The following is an 8,069-nucleotide window of genomic DNA, read 5'->3' as shown; positions in this document are numbered from 1 at the left end:
TGGCTCAATTTCCTATACCTTAGGAATTTATAAGGTCTAGTAAGCCGTGTTACAAAAAACATAAGTGACTCCATTCCCTGGGGCCCCAATGGCAGTGGTTTCCCTGCATCAATTAAGACAGTTGTTAACCTACTAAAGCTTGGGAAACCATAATTCCAGGAGTTTTGCTGCTTCCATAAAAGCTGTTAAGGAAACAACTCCAAGTAAGCCAAAGGAATAGGCTGTTAAGAGTTGATTGAGGGGGCTGGGATTGTGGCTCAGTGGCAGAGTACTTGCCTAGCACATGTGAGGCCCTGGGTTTGATCTTCAGCACCACATTAAAAAAAAAGAATAAATAAATAAAATAAAGTTATTATTTTTTTTAAAAAAGAGTTGATTGAGTTGCATGACTTCTCTCTTTGCATTTCCATACCTAGTTCACTCTTTCCTGTCGTTACAATAGCACAAACTATGGGAAGATGAATAGCTACAAGGAGAGATGGGAAGAACATAGAAGAACTATCTGATAGTCCTGGAAGGACCTTGTTATGGTTTGGATGCAAGGTGTCCCCCAAAAGCTCACGTGAGACAATGCATGAAGCTTTGGAGGAGACATGATTGGGTTACAGCCTTCACCTAATCAGTGGATTAATCCCTTATGGGATTAACTGAGGGGTAATTGGAGGCAGGTGGAGTGTGGCTGGAGGGCGTGATTCATTGGGGGTGTGGCTATGGGGTACATATTTGAATCTGGCCAGTGGAGTCTCTCTCCGCTTCCTGGTCATCATGTGAGCTGCTTCCCTCTGCTACACTCTTCCACCATGATGTTCTGCCTCACCTGAAGCCCCAAGGAATGGAACTGTCCATGGACTGAGACCTCTGAAACCGTGAGTCCCCAAATACAGTTTTTCTCCTTTACAATTGTTCTGGTTGGGTCTTTCAGTCACAGTAGCAAAAAAGCTGCAGCACCACATACAAAGATGGTGTGTCTGCCGAAAAACTAAACAAACAAACAAAACTGACTAAAACAGACCTCTAGCTGAACAGGATACCCCTATATCTTAATGCAAGGATTCTGCACACTTCCTTGTTCCAACACCAATATGACGTGAATACTCACATTCCACAAATTCTGCATATCACTGGACAAGAATTGGTATGCATAAGGCGGGCTCAAAGGGACTGTGACCCCCACAAAGACAACCACACAGGTACAAATAATTGACTTTGTTCAGATACCCTTAGCCCCATTGCCTGTGTCTCACTTTTCATTGCTTCTCAAGGTCATGTAGCTCCTTGTACTCGTATTAGTTTATCTCTGAGCTGCAAGCCTTGAGGATTGACTGGATAAGATTCTTGTGGCTGATGAATATGTCTGTCATGTCGTTCAGTTCTGTTAATCTGGGCTGGTCTGGATTGACGGCATGCTTACCTCCAGACCCTCCTGGAGCTGCTGGAGGCATTAAATAAAGAGAAATGATGTTCTTTAACCATGGGTTCCTGAGTGGTTTCTGGAGGAATGTACCAGCCTACCTGTAATGTTTGGTAATAATAATTGGGTTTATGATATGCATCTGGTTTTGGTGGAGCCTGGAGCTTTTGACATTTAAAGCTGACCACTTTAAGAACCTCCCATCAGGGCTGGGGATGTGGCTCAAGCAGTAAGTAACGTGCTCGCCTGGCATGCGTGGGGCGCTGGGTTCGATTCTCAGAACCACATAAAAATAAAATAAAGATGTTGTGTCCACCGAAAACTAAAAAATAAATATTAAAATATTCTCTCTCTTAAAAAAAAAAAAAAAAAAAGAACCTCCCATCACAAGTAAACTTTAGGTTTCTAGTATTTAGGTACTTTGCATGCACTGGTGGTTCTGAGACCTGGAAACCCATGTGGCTCAGCGATGGAAAGACAAAGAAGCCGGGGCCTGAGACCCGCAGACCCCTTTCAATGCACATCTCTCTGTTGTGACTGCTGAATTGTAAGCTTTGCTTGTAATACAGCTGTCTGAGTAGACACTACCTGAGCCCTGTGTACTTCTGATAATTAATGTGCAGTCCAAGCACATCTTCTTCACAAATCTTTACAATCTTTTTTTTTGGGGGGGGGCAGGGTGAGGGTGAGTACCAGGGATTGAACTCAGGGACACTCAACTACTGAGCCACATCCCCAGCCCTATTCTATATTTTATTTAGAAACAGGATCTCACTGAGTTGCTTAATGCCTCACTTTTGGTGAGGCTGGCTTTGAATTCGAAATCCTCCTGTCTCAGGCTCTCCCACTGCTGGGATTACAGGGGTGCACAACTGTGCCCGGCAACCTTCACAAACTTAATGCCATCTAAATTATCTGTTTGCTATGTGAACTTGGTCCTTGGCCATCAGTCTGGTTAACTGGAGAGATTAACAGGCTGTTATAAAAGGAATGATGAGAGATGATAACTACAACCCTCTGGACTCCATAAACATTGCAAAAGAAATTTCAGGTTATCGCCCCTAGCTGTGTGCAAGATGTAAACAGCAGAAAGCTCACTCCGGGCAGACAGAAGGAAGTGAGGTCTGAGCAGGTTGAGGCATATAGGTTGTCTTGTAGCATCAGATTCTTTTTTCCAAGCTTCATCATTGCAGACTTGAGTCAATTCTGAATCTACAGCAAGAAGAGCAAGAGTGTGGTAGGAATTTGCTCAAGGGGTTCAGAGGAAAGCATAATATCCTAGGAACTCATTTTAAATGAGTCCTGGGTTTCAGAGGAGTGAGTGAGACATAGTCATGGTCCAGCTCTCAGAGGAGGAAGGCAGATGTAGAAAGGGACAAGCACCCAGGACAGGGCCATGTGGATGAGAAAGGAACTGGAGTTTCACCCCCACATGCAAGGAGCTGCAGATGGTTATAGGCAGCCACGGGAGCAGAGAGGCATCATCCCATGTCAAGGAGGACCCATCTGGGAAACACAAAATGCCAGCACTCAGCACCTTCCCAGTCCATTTCATGATAATATGGCTCAAATAAGTTCCTGCCTTATATCCCCCACTCCCAATTTGGCTGAAGAAGACAAAGTTGTGATCTTCCATTATGAACTGAATATTTGCACACATAACACCCAGCTTCATAAGCTGAGGCCTAATCTCCAATCTGGTGGTTTCAGGCGGGTCATTGAGGCAGTGACTAGGTCTTAAGGATGCGCCCCCCCCCCCATGAATGAGATTAATGCTCTTATAAGAGATCCAAAGAGATCCCTTGCACCCTCCACCATGTGGGGACACTACACGCAGTCAGCCCTCTATGAACCAGGAAGCAGGCATCCACCCGACATCAAATTTACCACTGAATTAGTCTTGGATTTCCAGGTTCCCAAATGGTACAAAATAAATTTTGTTGTTGATGAGCCCCCCAGTTGAAGGTACTTAATTATGGCAACCTGAACTAAGACCTACCCCATGAGTTCTGCCTTTTCCGTGTATTCAAACGTCCTTGCTCACCCTCAAGAACAAAGTGCATGACTTTCCATGTTTCTGTCCCATTCATCCCAGCCAGAATCTGGCATGCAGGAGCTACTTGGTGTTCAGGAAAGGCACAAAGTCTCTCTACATAGATTCTGCCTGCTCTTCGCCACCACCCCAAGCAGGTACACATAAAGCAAATGCACCTGGGGCTTCACAGCCACAGGCCCAGGGACTTCTAGAGCAAAGGGAAGGATGCTCAGTACCTTTCCTATGGAGGCTGGCAGGGCATGACTTTTCTTCCCTGTCACCTCCCGTTCCTCTTCAGTATAGGCTATTAGGACTGCTTCTTCTTCGTGTGTGTGTGTGTGTGTGTGTGTGTGTGTGTGTATGTATGTATACAGATATATTTTGTTTATGTGTTGCTAAGGATCAAAGCCAGGGCCTCACATGTGCTAGCACCATGTAAAAATAAATAAAATAAAATAAAGGTATTGGTCCATTTTAAACTAAAAAAAAAAAAAAAAAGTTAAAAATAATAAGTTAAGGTCCGTCTTTCATTCCCTGTTTGTTTCCTTCTACCTGTCCTCATTTCTTCTCTCCTGCCTCCGAAGGCCCACTCATTATCCTCTCGCTGAATGACTGCTCAGCCACTAGACTTGGCACAAGAGAATGGGGAGACTTTGGAGGGGAAAACCACGGTGTGGGACGGTTGGGAAGAGAAGGTGCAGAAATTGCCTGCTGCCTGTGACCACTGGCCCGGTTGGGTCAGCAGAGGCAGGTGGAAGAATCCAGGCAAAGGTCAAGAACGGAGCTTCAGTGCAGCCGAGGTGGGGAGGCGGCTGGATCTGGCCTAACCTTTCTCCCCACGGACTCCCAGGGCCACGGAGTTGCTGGGGGCTGAGTCCCTCAATAGCAGGAGCCTGTTGTCGCCGCCACGGGTCCGCATTTAGCCTGCAGAGGAAGAGCTAGGCCCGTGTAACCCGCCAAGGAAAAAGACCGCGACCACAGGCAGTCACATAAAAGACGTGCCCACTCCCTACCTGTGCCCCCAAGTGGCGCGATCGCGAGAGGAAAGCACGGGCTAGTGAGCTGGAAGACCACGCCCCTCCCTTAAAGGTACAAATCGAGACTGTTCTGGGCGGGGTACTTGGGAGCAGTAGATAGAATCTGACTTGACTATGAGGTGGACTTTTAAATTCAGGCAGTTTCAAATCTTAAGAAATGGAACGAACAGCTTTAATAACGGAGTGACTCAAAAGTTAGGAACTCAGCCTGCGACAGCATGGGGGAGCCTGGCCCCTAGCGGGGGAGGAGAGGTTGCACGGGTTGGGTTGCTCTGCCCATCTCCCCGCAGCCCCAGGGCATGTTATCCTCTAGGGCTCTTGGAGGTAACTCAAGTTCAGTGTCTACAACAGCAAGGAGGAGACTGGATGCATGCCTCCGAGTTTGCCTGGTGCCACGCAAGTTGAAGGTGTGGCAGCCACCTGGGGGAGCCTTCTCTGGGAACTAGGAGGCTGGGGCCCTCTAAGCAAGTCACCTGCCTGGTCCAGGATTTAGGGCACCAGGTGAGCTGGTTCTCTACCTTAGGAAAGCCGCCTTGGGCTAACACTGTGCAGAGGGTGGAGAGAGCTCTGACCAGCACAGGAAAGAAAATCAGAGGCCTGGGTTATGTGCCTGCCAAGCTAGTAACCCGAGCCCTTGCCCCAGCAGGTTTGACAGCTCAGGAGTTGGTAGGAGGTAAGTGTAAGTGTGTGTGTGTGACTGACAAGCAGATCGTTCTGGTCTAAGGCTCTTGGCAGGAGCAGCCTTGTGGGAAAGGATTGAAAAGAACACAAACATGAGCCCTTCCCCCAATCTCCTCTCCCTTCAAGCTCTGCCACCGGAATACCCAATCCTCTGCCCACATTGCTTAGGGATGAGCCTGTTCCCCAGGAAAGGGAAAGGCAAAGGCACCCTCAGGCCAGCCTTGGTGGCAGTCCCTCAAGTCTGACCCAATCTTTCTGACGATTTGTCCTGCCCTTGGATGCAGAGGTTCATCCAACAGCATCACCTCTGGGACCCTGGCATCTCAAACTCCTGCTCAAGAAAACACAGCTGCAGGCTGAAGGATGGGGCTGTAGAAAAAGGGGATTCGTGGTGGGTTTTCGGTTAGGAAAGTGTCTGGCACTAACTCTTGCCTCTTGAGTTCTGAAGGTTCACACCTCCTGGATCTCCTTTCTCCCTGGTCACTCTTTCTCAATTTCCCTCATTGTCTCCTCCTTTCCTCTCATTTCTTCTAAGTAAGGGTTAGGGATTTTTCTCCTAAGCAAAATGGGAGTTTGCGTGACTCATTCCAGACCGTTCTCTCTGTACAGTCTGTGCAGGGGACTCATCCTTTCTCATTCTTTGAAGTATCTCTACATACTAATGACCCTTAAACTCATGATCTCTAGCCCCAAACTCTAGTCTTCTATATCCACCTCACTACTCTAGACCTTTGTTTCTCATGAACACCTCAAACTCAATATCCTTTAAACTGAACTTGTACATGTCCTCTAGTAAATCCTACTGATTCTAGTCCCAAAATATATATCAAATGTTTTTACCTTTTCTCCATCTCTTCTACTTCCTCCCTCACCTAAACCAACAGTATCCCTCCCACTAAACTGGACCTTCCCACTTCTTTCCTGACACTGTCTCTTAAATTGACCCTCAATTCATTGTTAAACAACCTGAGTGATCTGGTTAAACTACTAATCAAATCATTTTAGTTTCCTAGTTAAACCTCTCAATGGCTGCTTATTGTATTCAGAATGAAATCTAATACTGTGGATGCCTATACCTGGCCTGTTATCAGCCTGGCCCTTAGCAATCTACCTGTGTTAGCCTGTAATGCTGCTCAGCCATGTTTCTATTTCTTCTCTCCTTCTAGGCACATGGGATGACCATACTTCCTCTTACAGACATGACTGTTTAGGACAGTGAAGTGTGAGCAAAAGTGATTTGAGAGCCAGTATATGACTTTTATGCACTTTCTCCTTCTGCTATGCTGATTAGGGAAACCATTGATATGGTGGTGCCAGAAAAGTAGAGATACAATGTGGAAATGTGAGTTGCTGATAACACTGTACATGGAGGAAAGCTGCCCTGGAAGTTTGCCTACTGCATATAGTAGACTGTTCATAAGTGAAAAATATGTTTATATTGTGAGATTTGGGGTTGCTTGTTACTGAAGCAAAACATAGCCTGTCTTGATTGATACATTGCCTTAGCATCTGTTCCTGCCCTTGTTTACTGTACTAGAATCACACCAGCCTTCTTTCAGCTCCTCAAACAAAGCAGGATCTTTTGTCCTTCAGGGTCATTACACATCCTGTTCTTTCTCCTTAGAATGATCTTACTTCTACTAGTTGTTCCACTTTTACTCCTAACCGAGAATTCATTAAAGAAAAAATAATCAAATCCTGAAAGAATCTATAAATTAAGGGGAATAGAGAGATTGGTGCCATTGAGCAGGAGGGTAAGAATGGACGTGGTTTTGTGCCACAGTCTGGCTGGGCACAAAATAACCGAGCCACCACACAGCCTTGTAGATTCCAACAGCAACTCTTTATTCCCGAACTCTCACCGACACTCTCCCACACTTTTCGTGAACCCACTGCCTCCACTCGGCTCCGCACCACTTCTCTCAGAACCCCCTCGAGAACTCAAAGGAACTCCAAAGGAGCGGGCGCCTGAGGCAGCAGGATACACCCTAATCCCAGCAGGATCCGCTCTAAACCCGGAGCCACCCTAATCCCTGAGCAGGGTCACCTTTCAACCCAAAATGCCATGCGTCATTCCTACTTGGCTATGGCTCTCAGCAGTTTTGATTTTCTAACTCATTCATTTGAACATTTACCAAACACCCTCTCCATGTGCTGGAGCAATAAGAAAAATGAGGCATTCTTCTTGACCTAAAGGAGCTCATAGACTTCTATGAGCTAGGACATCCCAAAACTATAGGAAGAATGGGGGAGGAGACACAGGAAGTCAATGCTAATTGTCACGAATGCTGAAGAAGTAAAAGAGAAGAAAAATTTTAAAGAAGTCATTGAATTTGGGCAGAAGCTCATGGCTAAAGATCTTCAGAACAGAAGCAGTCTGCAGGAGGTTGATAGCTGAGAGAGAAGTGAAGAGGGAGATGTAATGAACTTAAAATAATAACCACTGCCTCTTATTGAGAATGCCAGGAACTTTTGCACACATTATTTTCTTTCTTTCTTTTTTGGGGGGTACCGGGGATTGAACTCGGGGGCACTTGACCACTGAGCCACATCTCCAGCCCTATTTTGAATTTGTTTAGAGACAGGGTCTCACTGAGTTGCTTAGCACCTTGCTTAAGCTGAGGCTGGCTTTGAACTCACGATTCTCCTGCCTCAGCTTCCCGAGCCACTGGGATTACAGGCATGTGCCATCATGCCCAGCTGAACACATTATTTTCAATCTTTCAAAAGTGGGCATTTAGATTTAAGTGGTCCAAATCCTACATCAAGAGCAGCTGGATTAAAACCCAGGTGTGCTGACTCCACATCCATGAAGTCTCCATCATCCTGTATGCAGGACGGAGGTGTCCTGCACGTACTGCCAGATCTGCAGGAGCCTTTGGAACAATGAGGAGAGAAAGAAATG

The 8,069-nt window shown here is 46.3% G+C and overlaps 1 long non-coding RNA gene across 1 annotated transcript; it reads left to right on the top strand.

Annotated features, from left to right (window-relative positions):
• Positions 1–4,098: 4,098 nt before the first annotated feature.
• On the top strand, positions 4,099–8,069 carry LOC125610640. The gene is made up of 3 exons (XR_007340620.1): positions 4,099–4,550; positions 4,731–4,735; positions 7,906–8,069. It is a non-coding gene; the product is annotated as an uncharacterized LOC125610640 (long non-coding RNA).

Source organism: Marmota marmota, unplaced genomic scaffold (assembly GCF_001458135.2).
Source record: "Marmota marmota marmota unplaced genomic scaffold, marMar, whole genome shotgun sequence".
Taxonomy (NCBI): Eukaryota; Metazoa; Chordata; class Mammalia; order Rodentia; family Sciuridae; genus Marmota; species Marmota marmota.
The sequence above is the reverse complement of the archived record's forward strand: the minus strand, read 5'-3'. Positions and strand labels throughout refer to the sequence as shown.